Raw genomic sequence first — 16,168 nt, 5'->3', positions numbered from 1 at the left:
TCGAGCTTGCCGGAACCAATGCTTGATTTGAGCCATCTAGGTTCTACAAATGATGGTCCTATTCCTTTAAATGATGGTCCTATTCCTTTCATTTTCACCTATACCATTCTACATCTTTCATACTCTGAGGCGATGGCAGTCTCTAGTGGACGTTTGAAGCTCTTTTCGATGACTCTCCTGTGATCTTCCTAACTTGAACAGTCCCAGATCAGCTCTAGTGTCACTCTCCGATCCTCTGATCCTCTTTTCCTTTGATCTTGGTTTCTTCTCTCTATGTTTCTGTATTTTTGCTCTATCTCTGCTTTTCTTTTCTTCTTTTCATTTTAGGATGGGTGAGCTAGGGAACTCAGCTAGGAGCTGGTCCTCCGACTCTTCTTCCTTGGGGTATAGTCCCCAGAAGTCTGACACCAAGCATAGGGCTAAAGAGAAGATCTTTATGCCCAAGTATTTTCGATCGATGCTCGGCACGGATGACTTAGAACTGATTTGAGCTCAATTCTGAATCTCATCCAAGTATTGTCTAGAAGCCTGAGGCTAAGTGGTCAGATTTGTGACCCTTCTCGATATTGGCTCGGGCTCTACAAGAAGTCTTTTCATGCTAGGCTTAGGCTTCTTTTTCATCCCTTTATTGTACAACTTTTCAAATTTCTTGACGTGTACTTGAATTTGATAGTGCCAAACTCATGGCGTTTTATTTGCAGCTTCATAGCTATTTGCTTTTTGGTCGAAGTTCGATCATTGATCACCTTATTTAGGGCATTCTTCACCATCAAAAGGCACCCCTATGCAGATGAATTGTAGTACATCTCTCTTTGGAGAGCAGTCCCTCCTTTGGTCCGAGGTACCCCCTCCTTCGTCTATGGCTGGAACGAGAGGTTCCTTTTTGTTTCTTGCCTTTCAGTTAAGGATTGGGGATTTGTATTTTGGGGCCAATCTAGGAGATTAGTCCTTCGTTATCCAACTTTAGGAGATGAGGAATTTTGATACTTCAAAATCTTGAGTGGGTATAAGGTTCTACCATTGAAGGAGCTATTGTCGGAGCAGACGCTCTTTAACGTCAGACTCAACCAAGCCAACCCTCGAGGTGAGTGTCAGTTTTCTTTAGTTAATTCATTTTCATTCTTTTTTTTTTTGAAATTGATTTATCTCAGTTCGGTGTAGACATGAGGCAAGAAGAGATTGAAAAGCTAAGGAGAGCATCTCAAAAAACAAAGAAGACCTCGAGTGCTCCCAAGATTCAACAAAAATGTTAACAAGCCGATGTTTCTGGGAGTAGGACTGATCCAGATCAAGCATTGGGACATCAGGCTAGGGGGAGCTCCTTGACTTTAGCTGAGGTAGTCCTTGCCTCCCCAGTTCAAGTTCATGCCTCAGGGAATAAATTGTCACACCGATCTTCACCATCTACCCCTCTAGTGAAATGGGGGCCTCATCAGTCACCCATCTGAGCCAAAGTTGTGAGCTCGAAATCGACCCCTACTTTGGCTAAGGAGGGGTTGGTTATTTCTTCGGTCTGACCCTTGACTCTGTCCTGAAGAATTGGAGGGTCACCCGTGACATGGTTCATGGGTTCCTATTGTCCATCGGTGTAAAGAAATTGGAGAAGTCAGGCTTTATCTTTCGACAATAGGATGCTTTGGACTCCTACATCCGAGTAAGTTATACTTTGTTTTTCCTTCTTTGTTGCTTTTTGCTGTATTTGTGAATTGGCTAACCTTTTCTTTTTGCAACTTGGCCATCATCTGACAAGCTTTATGTAAGTAGCCAAGTCGTCAAGGTTGGAGATCGTCGAGGCCCTTCATAGGGTCAAGGCTATGGAGAAGAGGCCTTTTGAGGCTGAGGAGGTCAAGAAGAAAGCTCGGTCCAAGATACAAGAGGCGAGTAGAGGTTGAGGTCGAGAAGAAGGCCTGGTCTAAGATCTGAGGTTGAGGTCGAGAAGAAGGCCTGGTCTAAGATCGACACAGAACTGAAGTGCCTAAGAGAGGCACTGGAAAAAGCCAAGGTGGAGCTTGCCTCAAAGTAAAAGAGAAGATGCACGACCTAGTAGAAGGTCACCAATGCTAAGAAGAAGGCTGAGGGGCATGCCATTGAGGTGGCTTATCAAGCAGTGGAGGCTTTTCGAACCTCAAAAGAGTTTGCTGAAGAGAATGTCAACTATGTTGCTGAGTTCTTCATTATCGATCAAGAAGTATGCCATTAGAAGGTGGCTAGTCATCTCCCTGAGCTAGATCTATCCTTCTCAGATGAGGAGGATGGTGAGGCTATCAAAGACCAACCTCAGTTGGAGCCCATGGCCAATGAGGAAAATATTGAACCTATCATCGATGTAGCGATCGTTGTGCTGAGGTTGCCACTGATGTCTCTACTAGGGCTTGATCCTTGTATATATATATATATATATTTTGATTAAAATGAAGAAAGTTGTAAAAAAAGTTTTTTGTTAATGAAGGATTTACCTTTCTTGATCAAAATCTTCTTTTTCCTTGGTCTTCCCTATCGCTTTCTTTTTGTTTCATGCATTCGACTCTTTGTCCATTCTATGGATGCCTAATTAGCCATGATTGAGTCAAAGCCTCATTGGAGGAGAGGGCTCGGGTAGTCAATGTTCGGGTTATCAAGACAAAGGTAGCCGAAGAGTTAGATCAGCTCAAGATCAAGCTTTACGCTACTGTAGAGCAAATGACCTTCCTCGAGCATATGATAGAACTTGAGAATTTAACAGCAAACTATTGAAAAATATATCCTAAAGCCAATCGTTTGACAATTGTGCTAATTATAAATGTATATGAATTGATCAATAATAAAAGTCATTTGATCTTTTTCATCACAAGATTATATCTTCTAACAAACTCCTATATTATGATAAAGTCCTTAAGATTACTTTAATTGATAAAGGAGACTTTATCGCGTAGTCTTTAAACTGATTCGTGATCAAACGATACGCTATTACTAGGATGATAGCGATATCAAGTGTAGATCGTTGTATACCATATACATTGATTGTCTTCGTAACCAAATAGTATGGAGACATTAATATGGTATGCAAGTGAGATGTAGGAGTATATCTCATTGAACGTGACCAACTACGGAGTACTTTGCTGTCAAAAGTAGCTCACGAAAGGTATGGATATAAGTGTCCCTCTGACCTAATATCATCACGATGACTTACAAGCAACTTACTGTACTTTGATGTCGGACTAACTGAGTTTTAAATTCAGTAATGAAAAATTTTTGGATGCAGTCAAGTACTTATCAAATCGATGTGTGAGTCAAAATGAGATTGACCTCTCTGAATTAGTAAGAGTTAATGTATCAATGTATTTCAATTTAACAAAATCTGGATCCGAATAATCCATGTGATAGATTTGAAAGATTGAAATATAATATGGATGACTTATCTAAGATTTATATTTAAATTCTAGATCATCTTCGAGCATTAGAATCAAAGGGATGTATTATACGATAACCATATACCAATAGGTTCTTGAATGTTGCTTCGTCATTATTCGATCTATTCAGACGTTTGATCCTATTGCTAGATGGTTACATCGATTGGTTCAAAAATCTATTCCTATACTACTGACTTAAGTTTGAACCTATGGGATCACACTCAAAAAAAATTTCTGACTGATCATGTAACTAATCAACGATTGAGAATCATTCAAGAGCCTAATCGTCAATTCGATTGATGGTTAACCTTATGCAAAAGTTGTAATAAATTTATTTACTAAGTATTAATAAATTAATAAAAAATTAATTAATAATTAGATTACTAATTAATTCAATTTGATTTAGCAAAAAAAATTGATAAAATCTAATTGAATTAGATTCAATTAGGTTTGATCCGATTAGGCTATGAGATGATCTAATTGCTAAGGGAGAATTATCTCTGATTTGATCAGAACTTTGATTCAATTAATTTTTAATTTGATTAAAAATTTATAAATCTATTTAGATTAAATTTTATCTATTTTATTTGGACTAAATCAGATATGATTTAGTTTGAATTTAAATAAGAAAATTAAGAGTTCATATTGCATTGGACTCTTCTCCCTTATGCTTCCTACTTTGGATACCATTCTTCATCACGCACAAAATTATTTTGTATGAGATTTTTTATGCCAAAGAGTCCTTTACCCTCTCTTTCTCATATTCAAAACTTGGATGAGATCTAATTTTATATGGTATGTTTAAATGTGATTTGAAATTGGATACTATATAGATAATATTTGACATTATCTACATGACCTTGTGCATACTTCCTTTTATTTTTTTATTTTATGTGATCAAAAAGAAATTTTTTCAACATAAAAAATCAATTGGAGAATTGATTTATCATAAAAAATAAGAAAGGAGGTGTCCCATATTTTTTGGGGAGTGTTTTGGCATAGAATTGTGAAGGGAGGCAACATTTCATAGAAGAGTCCAAATGTTGTTGGACTCTTCACCCTACCTCCTTACATGCCTAATAAAATGGGTTTTATTTTTTGTTTTAAGTGTGTATGAGAGAAGAGAAAGAGGCCTTCACATAAGGAGTCTTGGGGTGTCAGTTTATAGCATGAAAAAGGGAGAGGAGAGTCCTCTTCTCTTGGGTGAGTGCAAGATAAAAAAACCCTAGGATTTGGACCAAGGATTTGAGAAGAGAGAAAAAATAAGAGAGAAAAATTATTTTCTTCTCCATCATTCTTTCACCTCTTCATCTTCTCCAAAAGTTCATCTTCAATCTCTAAAAAATTTTTAAAAATTTGAAGAAAAGATCCAGATCAGCTAAAAAGAAGATCTTCACGCGAACTAGCATTTTTGAGAAGATCGATCAGATCGGAGCTTCAAGTGGATTTTCCGTAGAGATCGGATGCATGTATGGCTGTGAACAACCAGCAAGAATCATTATTACCATATTTTTCAGCAGCGACAATCATCGACCCATACTAAGGTATCGAGTTTTGAACTTAGATAAAAGTAGATCTGATCTACTGCTCACATGCATGTATGCTGATTTTATCTTTTAAATTTTTTAAATTTTATATGTAACATATCATGTCATAGATCCTAAAGTAGGTTGATTTGATGATTAGATCATATACATGTGAGATTAATATGATTAATTTAGATATCTTTCACTATATTTTATTTTAAAAAATTTTGAAATACATGCATGAAATTACCTACCTTTTCCAACAATGATATCAGAGCTTAGGTTCATTATGATATATTATGTGTGCATATTGAATATAAATTTTAATTTTATTTAGATTTGATATGTGATATTTTGATCTAAATTTAATTAATGATTGATCGCATAAACTGACATAAGATTGTCCTGCTGTAGGGTTTATCCCTTACAATAAAAAGGTTATCCTAGTTTGCGCTGACCGCTGATAAAATCTGATTTTACATATTGCATATGATATTTATGATCTGATTTAGATGTGATCTAATATTGTGATTAGATCTGATATAATTTAGATTAGATTTAAATTTAAACATATATAATATGTGATTAGATTAGATAATCTGATTAGCAAGTACTTGGATTGGATTGATCACCAGACTGTCCGGTTATAAGAGCAAGAAGGGTTTAAAAGTTCTCTTTTTTCATTCGATGGGGTATTCTTATGACGTATAGGGGTGTCATGTGATTAGATCCCATGAAGAAGAATACGAAAGGAAGAATTTATTTTTCTATAAAATCTTAGATCTTGAAATCCTAAATTTGTTGTATGTGATACAAAGTTGTACGAAAAATAAAATATCTAATCTATATGATTAAAATTATTTTAATCATGAAAAAATAAAATCTTGAATCATAAAATATTTTAGATATGATCTAAAAGATGTTTATGATTGATTTTATGTTAGAATTATGTATAATTTTTCATATCTGAAACTCTTTGAATCATGCCCGCACAATTACTGAGCTGATCCAGTTTTGAACTGAGTTGATCCAGTCCTCTTATGTAGTCGGCTCAATATTGATTAAGTCGATCCAGTTTCAGAATAAAAATTTTTTGCATAAAATTTATTGTAAATTATTTATAAAATAAAAATTGAAATTATTTCAAACCTAAATCTAAACCCATGTTAATTCTAAAATTTAATTAAGAATTAAGTGTAGAATTGATTAGATCTAGAATTATGATTTAAAGATCTAATGTCATTCGCATAAAACATGGAGGTATGGATTAGCTTAAATCAGGTCCTCTTAATTGGGTGAGACTTAAAATTAGAATCAAAGAGTTAATGGATCATATGGAGAAATTGATTAAATCTAACCAAATATTGAATTAGATTAAATCAGGATTTCTCTAGAACCAATACAATAATTATAGATAGTTAAGTCCATGTCTTTGATTAGATCAAATGGATCTTGATTGTGGCTCAGTGGTTGGACCTGAATCATTAGGCTAGTTAAATCGAAACTAATTAATCAATTGGTGTCTAAGATAAGTTCAGCATTTCAATTGATGGTTTTTAGTTGGAAGCAGCTTATCTGGCCATTTTGATGGTGTCTAAGGCAAACTTGACATACCCTCCCACCAATCTCACTTATCTAACTAATTTGGTGGATTATGTCTTAATTAGATCATTGAATGATTCGAGTTGATCCATGCCATTAAGGTTGATCAGTGTGACTGATCTAGGTGCCAGTTCGACCAGCATGATCTTAATTCAATTCAATGACTTGTGAAGTCAGTAGGAGGATTGTGGTTTATTGGTTGATCTCTTCTTTTCTCTTCTTTTAATCCATAAATCAAATTTTCTAAATTATTAGGTCTATAAAATGAGCCGGTTATGGTGATAACTAGATCATAACTTCCTATTAAGGTGAATAAAATGAGTCCTTTATTTCTGATTGACATTACAGGCACCATCCATCTAGTGTTTCTCTAAATGATGGAATTATCATTCATCATATGATGACTTTGTTGTATTATCTATTGAATGGTTGGATTGATCAAGCCATCCTCGGATCTGATCATTCATTAGTTAGAATCACTGAGTAGGTTCATGTTAATGGTTTGATCTAATCGAAACTTTCAGTGAAGGTCCATTGCCTACTGAAATAAAATCTGAGGTAAAATTAATTACTAAAAATTATTTAGAGAAATAATTGATGGAGAACCTATCCATAGATACATATGGATTGGTTGAGCTATCTTCGGACCTGTACGTAGTTTGTGTGGATTCTAGTACCCACTAAGGGATTAAGGTAATTTCTCAGATTGGAGGTAGAGGCTATCAATTCGATGAAAATAATGGGAAAACCTTTAGACTGAAGTTCAAGTCTTTAGACTTAATCAATTCATAAACATAGAGGTCTTATGTTTTCCTTTCAGTTATGGTTAAATGTTCGTTGCTCTGTTCACTATTTGACAGTGACTAATTTATAGAACCCAACTTTGATAGATGGTATCGGAAGTTGCAAATAGTTCTAGAGCATGAATGGATCCTATATATGATTACGGATTTAGCATCTGATGTTTTCATGTCTAAAATAGATGATGCAATCAAAGATACTTATCAAAAGTGGCCAAATGATCATATCATCGTGTAGTATTTTTTGAGAGCAGTGAAAAATATGAATTTAGTTGTAATTCGATGATGCTCAATAGGAAAAAATCTTTCAAATATTGAAGGAGTTTTTTTGTACCTTTGAAGATATGTTTTCAGTGGGACAATAATCTTTTGAGAAAAAAGAGAAAAAAAGATGCAAAATAGTTATGCTTGAGCTGAGAAGCCTGAACTGATAAAAGAGTCAAAGATTAACCTAGTCTGGTAGAGTCCCTTGATCCGAACAAGCTAAAGAAAAAAAATCAGCAAAGAGTCGCTGGACAAGATAATTATATGATAATACCTTATGATTTCTCTATTTGTGATACTACTACCTAGGCATTGGATATCAGAAGTCCATACAAATTATTGCAATGACTTCTAGTTAGTAGAAAGATCAGAAACAACAAGAGGTTTCTGAACATTGGAGATAGAAGTCATGTTTCAATCTTAATTTTAGAAATCATCGAGTTTATTTTTAATTCTAACAATATTATTTTAGTGATTGTCACTATTATCTAATGATTTTTATGATATCATTATAGATAATGTCAAAATCATGGTGGACAATTAAGAAATGATATTTATATAGCTTGTTAGTGTATTATACACACCAAACAAATCCTAGAGTAGATAATGCCATGGAAGCCTATTTTTGGCAATTTAAGCTCGATCATATAAACAAGAATGGGATCAATATGAGATAATTCTCGAAATCGATGATTGTGTTCGGTCATATAAACAAGAATAGAATCAACAAGAGATAATTCTCGAAGTTAATGATTATGAATTATTGTCAACCTATTAATCCTATTTTTTAGTAAGATGATCGAATCACCTTTTGCTTGAAAAGATGAATGAGCCAATGATGTTCTAAGTTGGATATGTACTGATGTATTAGATTTATGAATATATTTATCATAAATTTAAATTATTTAAAATATTTAAATAATTTTTTAATAAGGTAAAGAAATAAATTGAAAAGAGTATTGAAATTTTTCGATCAGATCAAGGAGGAGAATATTTTTTCGATGAGTTTTGAAAAATTATAAATTATTAATGATAAAAAATTTTTATCATAAATAGTAGAGTATTTACAATGAAAATTAGCTTTTCATGGTCAATACTCAACTATTTATGATAAAATTTTTTTTATCGCTAATATATGAAAAAAATAAAAAAATTTAAAAATTCAAAAATTATATATTATTAGTGATAAAAATATTATATCATAAATAATTAAATATTTATAATAAAGAATCAATTTTTATCATAAATAATTTAAATTTTTATCATTAATATTTTAAAAAATAAAAAAGTTTAAAAATTATAGATTATTAATGATAAAAATTTTTTATCATAAATAGTGGAGTATTTGTGATGAAAATTAACTTTTCATCGTCAATACTCTACTATTTATGATAAAAATTTTTCGTCACTAATATATGAAAAAATAAAAAATTTAAAAATTTAAAAATTATATATTGTTAGCAATAAAAATATTATATTATAAATAATTGAGTATTTATGATGAAAAACTAATTTTTATTGTAAGTATAAATTATTTATGATAAAAAAAAATTTGTTAATATTTAAAGAAAATAAAAAATTTAAAAAATTTAAAAATTATAGATTATTTATGATAAAAATATTACATCATAAATAATTGAGTATTTATGATAAAAATTAATATTTCATCTCAAATAATATACTATTTATGATAAAAATTTTTCATCACTAATACATAAAAAAACAAAAAATTTAAAAAATTTAAAAATTATATATTATTAGTGATGAAAATTTTTCATCATAAATAGTAGAGTATTGATGATGAAAAGCTAATTTTTATCACCAATACTCTACTATTTATGATGAAAAATTTTTGTTGCTAATATTTAAAAAAAATTAAAAATTTTAAAATTTTAAAAATTATAGTTATTTATGATAAAAATCTTACATCATAAATAATTGAGTACTTACAACAAAAAATAATTTTTTATTACAAATACTCATCTATTTATGATAAAATTTTTTATTACTAATATATGAAAATAAAAATTAAAAAATTAAAAATTATAGATTATTAGTGATGAAAAAAATTTTCATTATAAATAGTCAATTATTTGTGATAAAAATATTTGCATCATCAATATTTTTAAAAAAATAAAAAATTTAAAAAATATAAAAATTATAGATTATTTATAATAAAAATATTACATCATAAATAACTTAGTGTTTACGATGAAAATATATTTTTTATCATAAATAGTCTATTATTTATAGTGAAAAAAATTAAAAATTGATCATTATTTATGATAATACTTTTCATCTCTAAATTTTTTTGAATCTGTCTCATTGCTCAATTTTGCATAGGTTATTGATTCTATAATCTGACCAGAGATCACAATGTATAAAGATCTTATATCTGTCCAAGAACATAGAAAGAAGATGATACTGGATCTTTATACGTTAAAATATGATCCATAAAAAGGTTATTTACGTGATACTTGATCTTTATACATCAAAACATGATACTGGATCTCAATTATTTATGATAAAAAAAATTTATCACTGATACTTCATTATTTATGATGAAATAATTTCATCGTTAATTATTAAAAAATCATAAATTTAAAAAAAAACTTTCGACACTGAAAAAGAATCATTCTTTCACTATTCAGACTTTGTTGGATGATGCAATAAAATTCTTCACCCACAACTGAATCAACCATCTATAAGATCCAGGAGCAAACCATCTCAGAAAATTAAACATAAAAAATTTAATTCAGAAAAAATATCAACTTCTAATTGTATAAAGAATGAAGCTTTATCAACTGTTCGATGGACTAAAATGTGTCATTTACTTTTAAACTGTATGCGGAAGGTCTTTGCTGGGTCCTTCAGTATTATTTTTTAAGAGTACATTCATGGTCTTAATTGGTATGCGATGATTGTTTGTCGTAGATACTCTCAAACTAGCTAAACTTTTATTATTGCTATCTAGTTTAAGATTTATCATAAGATTGATATACTCTTGAGCAGGTATTATCCTTTCTACTATACTCTTTTTGCATCAGGTATCAAGGATCTTAGCTGCTCGCAGATTAAATTTGAGTTCGGATGTCCATTACAATTCTTCGATCAACTTATAGCAGTATTGTCATCTAAAAAATAAATCTAATTACTTAAATTTTTTTAATTATAAATTATGTTTGATTGTAAGTTAACATTTATAATGTATCAGCAGAAAAATGATTCTCAGCTGATGGTAGATGATTACATAATTATTTTACGTATATAATTTTTTTATATAGTAATTTTTTTTAAAAAAATTATAAATTAACTATTTATATAATTTTTTTTATTAATATTTTATTTTTTATCATGAATATTTTTTTAATATCATTTTTTGTTGTTAAATTTTTTGGATAGAAATTTTTCTTAGTGAAAAAAATCTAAAATTAAATTTTTATGAAATTATTATAGAATTTTTTTTTATAGAAATTATTTCTGACAAAAACTATATTTACATTGCTAATAAGATTATTAATGACTAAAATTTAGTTTTCATCATAAATAATTTTTTTTACAAAATTTTTTAAGAAAAAATTTTTTTAGTGTGGAATTTTTTATTTTTTTGGTAGAATTATTGGTGACAAAATTTTAGTTTTCTTTGCTAATAACATTATTGACAATGAATCTTTTTCATCACCAATAATTTTTATATTTTTTAGTGAGAATTATTAGCTTTGGAAATTATTTTTCATTGCAAATAAGGTAATTAACAATGAGATATTTTATTTTTATCATAAATAATTTTTTAAAAAAATAGAGGTAATTATTTTTGATAGAAATTATTAGCGATGAAAATTATTTTTCCATTGCTAATAATATAGTTAACGACAAAAAAAAAATTTCATCGTAAATAATTTTTTTGGTGGGAAAACTTTTTTAGTAGAGAATTTTTTAAATGAGAAATGGAATTTTTTTTTTGACAAGAATTATTAGCGATGAAAATTATTTTTTCATCGCTAATAACATTATTAATGATGAATTTTTTTTCATTGTAAATAAATTTTTTTTGTGGCAAAATTTTTTTTATCAATTTTTTTTTTGATTTATTAATGATGAAAATTAGTTTCTATCACTAATAATGTTATTAGCAACGAAAAATTACGTCGCTAATACTCCTGCTTTCAATCAACGTCAAATCGATGTCTCTCCGTGCTCTCCCCTCCGTCTCTTCCTGCTGGCGAGCCCCTCTCCATCACCGCCATCTGCCGTCCATGGTCCGCTGACCGCGCCGCCCACCGTCCGCTGGAGGTAAGGTTTTCAACTTTTTTTTTTGTGTTGATCTTGCCACCGGGGGGTGGAGCTGTCCGCGGGGGGGGGGGGGGTGTGCCGTGGGCCGTCGACGGTGCCATGGGTCCGGGGAGGGGTCGGCCGGCGGGGAGGGGGAGGGATCCAAATGGGGGCGGGGCGAGATGGGGCTGGAGGGGGGGATGGGGTTGGAGAGGGGGCAGTCGGCGACGACAGAGATGAGGCTGGGGAGGGGGTCAGTCGGTGGGGAGGGGGTGGGATCCAAGCGGGGGCAGGACGGGATGGGGCCGGAGGGGGGGGATGGGGTCGGAGAGGGGGCGGCCAGCGGGGAGGGGGCGGGATCCAAATGGGGGCGGGACGGGATGAGAACGGAGGGGGGGATGGGGCTGGAGAGGGGGCAGCCGATGGCGATGGAGATGGGGTTGGGGAGTGGGTCGGCTGGAGAGGAGGTTGTCGGCCGACGAGGAGGTGGTCTGGGGCGTAGGCATGCGGGATGGGGTGGGGGGCGGGATGGGGCCGAGGGGGGGATAAGGCCGGGGAGTGGGCGATCGACAGCGACAGAGACGGTGCTTGAGAGGCTGTCACCGACGGAGATGGGGTCAAGGAGGGGGCGACCAGTGGCCGGAGGAGATGGGGTTGGGGAGGGTTTTGCACGGTGGGGAGGGAGGAAGAGAAGATAGAAAGGAGGGGGAAAAATAATAAAATAAAAGAAAAAAAATAAAATAAAATATTAATCAAATATTTTATTATTTGATTAATAAAAATAAAATCTAAATCATAATTCAAATTAGATCGAGGTTGGGATCTGGGTCGAGATCTCGATTCGAATTGAGATCCAGATCGAGATCTGATCCGAGCGGCGCAGGGTCTGTGACAGTGCCAGCATTGTGGGAGCAGGGGCCATAGGAGGCCAAGTTTGGGCAATACGAGGTGTGTGACGGCACCGACGTCGGCATCGACACCGTGGGAGCAGGGTTTGCGATGGTCGAGTTCGGGCAGTACAAGGTGTATGACGGCACCGGCATCGTGGGAGTAAGGGCCATAGGAGGCCGAGTCTGAAGCTCATTCAGAAAAAAAAATTATTTAAGAAAAAAATATTTTTACGTAAAAAATATTTTAAAAAATTTAAAAATTATAAAATAAAATTTAGGTAAAATATATTTTAGAAAAAAGTAAAAAACTATCAAGTCCTTAGGATTAGGTTTCATATTATTATTTTTCGTTAATATTATTTTGCATGGTCAACTGCTTATAGTTTATTTTATATTTGTTGCATAAATTTATTTTATATTTATTACATGCTCAACTACTTATAATTTTCATTATTATTATTTAATATTATATTCATTTATATGTCAAGAATTGTAGGTATGGCATCAGGAGATAGACGACGACGTTCGTGTTCGCTGTCTACCTTGGAGGCTGAGGCGCCTTCATCGATTTTTACTATTGCACCAGTTTCATCGTTAGAAGGTCCTGCACTGGTAGGTCCCAGTAAGATGGGTTCGAGTGGTATTATTATTCTTTTTATATAATAAAATTTAATTTTTTATTTGGATAGCTATCATATTAATGATTTATTTATTGTTGTTTCAAATCAGTCTCCATCGGTAGTGAGACGAGGGCGAGGTCAATCGAAGAACCTCACTCTAGAGCGTTGGATACGCGAGCACTCGGAACAGCATCTCCGTATTGAGATACCACCCAACTACACCAGGCCCATTAGAGGATGGTGCGAGCCGTGACAGATCGAGCTGGGCATCATATGCCGCAGCTATGCCCCCGTGATACTTTTTGATTGGCATCACGTTGTACCAGCTCAGAGAGAGATTTTCTACACCCACTTACAGGTAAAATAAATTATACTGTGAATATGTAATTAGTATGGTATTCTTCTAATATTTGTTATTGACAGAGTGGTTTTAATATTATTGATTTTGAGGAGGATCATGTGCAGTGAGCCGTGGATGCTCATTTATCTTTGTATTTCAAAGATTATCGCCACCGCATCCATCAACATTGGTACCATATGATGTAGGATCATGGGGAGGAGGCAGCGTGACAACGGCCCTATGACAGCAACACTATGGATGATTGGACTGTTATATACCGGCATTATGAGGATCTGGCATATCAGGTTACACATTCAATTTTTTTTTAGAGTTTAATTATTGAATCATTTATTCTTAAATTAAATTTGTTATCTACTAATTTGACTGGTAACTATACAAAGAAGATGTGTTCAGGACGTCGCGAGTCAGACGAGACAGACTGTATTGTATTATGGAAGTTCGAGATCATTCGCTTGTCACATGGAGTAGATGGTAAGTAATTTTTAATTAGTATATAATTTTTTAACTATTTAAAAAATTTTAATTAATTATTCTCAAATTATAGAGAGATGCTGAGTGGCGAGCTTCTTGATAGGATCGATATCTACCAGCGGACCCACCAGCGACGATCAGGAGAGTGGACGACGGGGAGCCAGGAGCTCTTTATAAGTTTTTTTAATTATTTTTTTATTCACAGTCTAATTTTTATTATAAAATTAAAATAGCTATAACTTTAATTTTTAAGATCGTATGACAGACATGAGATCCCAACCTATTCTTTAGAGCTCGACCGCACCCACAGATGACGAGATCTGTGATCAAGTGCTTGGTATGAGATCCTGTTGTGTTAGGGGTTTAGGATGTGGGATCACTGCTTCCTCATCCTCACGCTCGTCTAGGGCTGACATCCATACTGCTTGTGATACTCGACTGACAGAGGTGTAGAGATAGGTTACTGAAGATCGACAGTGAGCTCATGAGTTAGCTGCACGCATCGACGAGCATTAGTGGCTCCAAATTCAGATGATGGAGGGGATGACACAGATGGAACAGACGATACAACTGATGAGACAACAGCAGACTGGTCTGAGCTCTTCCGAGCACTTCTCTTTTCCAGCTCATTCTCTTTCTGCAGATGCCAACACTTGACGGCCTCTTTATATAATTTTTTATTTTTATTTCAAACTTCTTGTAATTTTAATTTAATATAATAAAATAATAAAATTTATTTATGAGTTTATTATATAAATTTTTTATTTTTAATTTATAAAAAATATTATAAATATAAATTAAAAATATATATTTATAAATTATTTTTAAAAAAATATTTATAAATTATTAGCAATGGAATTATTTTTGATGAAATATTGATCATCAAAAAGATTTTACTATGATAAAAAATTGATTATATATATAATTTTTAATAAATTTAAAAATATTAAAATTTTATATTAAATTAATAGCGATGAAAAAATTTTCATTACTAATAAGCATATTTGCGATGAAAATTTTTTATCACTAATATTTTTATAAATTTAATTTTTATAAATATTTTTATTTAAATTAATAGTGATGAAAAATTTTCATCACAAAAAATCTTATTTGGATGAAAATTTTTCATCACTAAAAGTTTTTAAAAATTTGATTTTTATAAAATTTTTAATTAAATTAATAGTGACAAAAATATTTTCATCGCTCTTAATATATTATTTATTAATGATGTTAAATTTTATCATAAATATTTTTTTATGACTAAAATTTTTTATCGTAAATAGTTTTCAACAAAATAAATTTTTTTAACGATGAAATTTTTTTATCACAAATAAATAATTATTTATAATAAAAAAATTTTCTATCGTAAAATATTATCAACGATGCAATTATCGATGATGAAATATTACCAATAAAAATTTCATCGCTAATAACTATTAGCGACGAAAATAGGTTATTAGCGATAAATAATTTTCATCGCTAATAACCTATTTTGTTGTAATGCATAGAGTGTAAGTGGATTTTCAAAAGGATCAAAAGGCGCAGACGAGAAGGTAGAGACCTATAAGGCCCATCTGTTGCCTAAAGGTATTGTCAGCATTATGATATTGACCATAATGAGATACTTTTTTTTGAGGCAATGCTAAATATTTTAGAGTTGAAATATGTATTTTGATAAGTGATCAAAACGTATGGTTTTGTTGAGAACAAAGAAGAATCCTGCAAATACAAATAGGTTAATAGTTATGTAAGTGTATTTCTTATTTTGTATGTAAATAAAATTTTCTTAATCGAGAATGACATTCCTCGTATTATAGAGAAAAAATTTTTTGCTGTTATCATTGTTCTCTATAAAGAATTTGAAAAAAATATTCCTCATCCTAGAGATGAAGATCTATAGAGATAGATCTAACAGGATGCTTAGGTTATCCCAGTCTAGGTACATAAAGTATTTATGACTAGAATTTGTTTTA

The sequence above is a fragment of the Elaeis guineensis genome, chromosome 9 (genome assembly GCF_000442705.2).
Source record: "Elaeis guineensis isolate ETL-2024a chromosome 9, EG11, whole genome shotgun sequence".
In the NCBI taxonomy this organism is placed as follows: Eukaryota; Viridiplantae; Streptophyta; class Magnoliopsida; order Arecales; family Arecaceae; genus Elaeis; species Elaeis guineensis.
Note: the sequence above shows the minus strand (reverse complement) of the source record.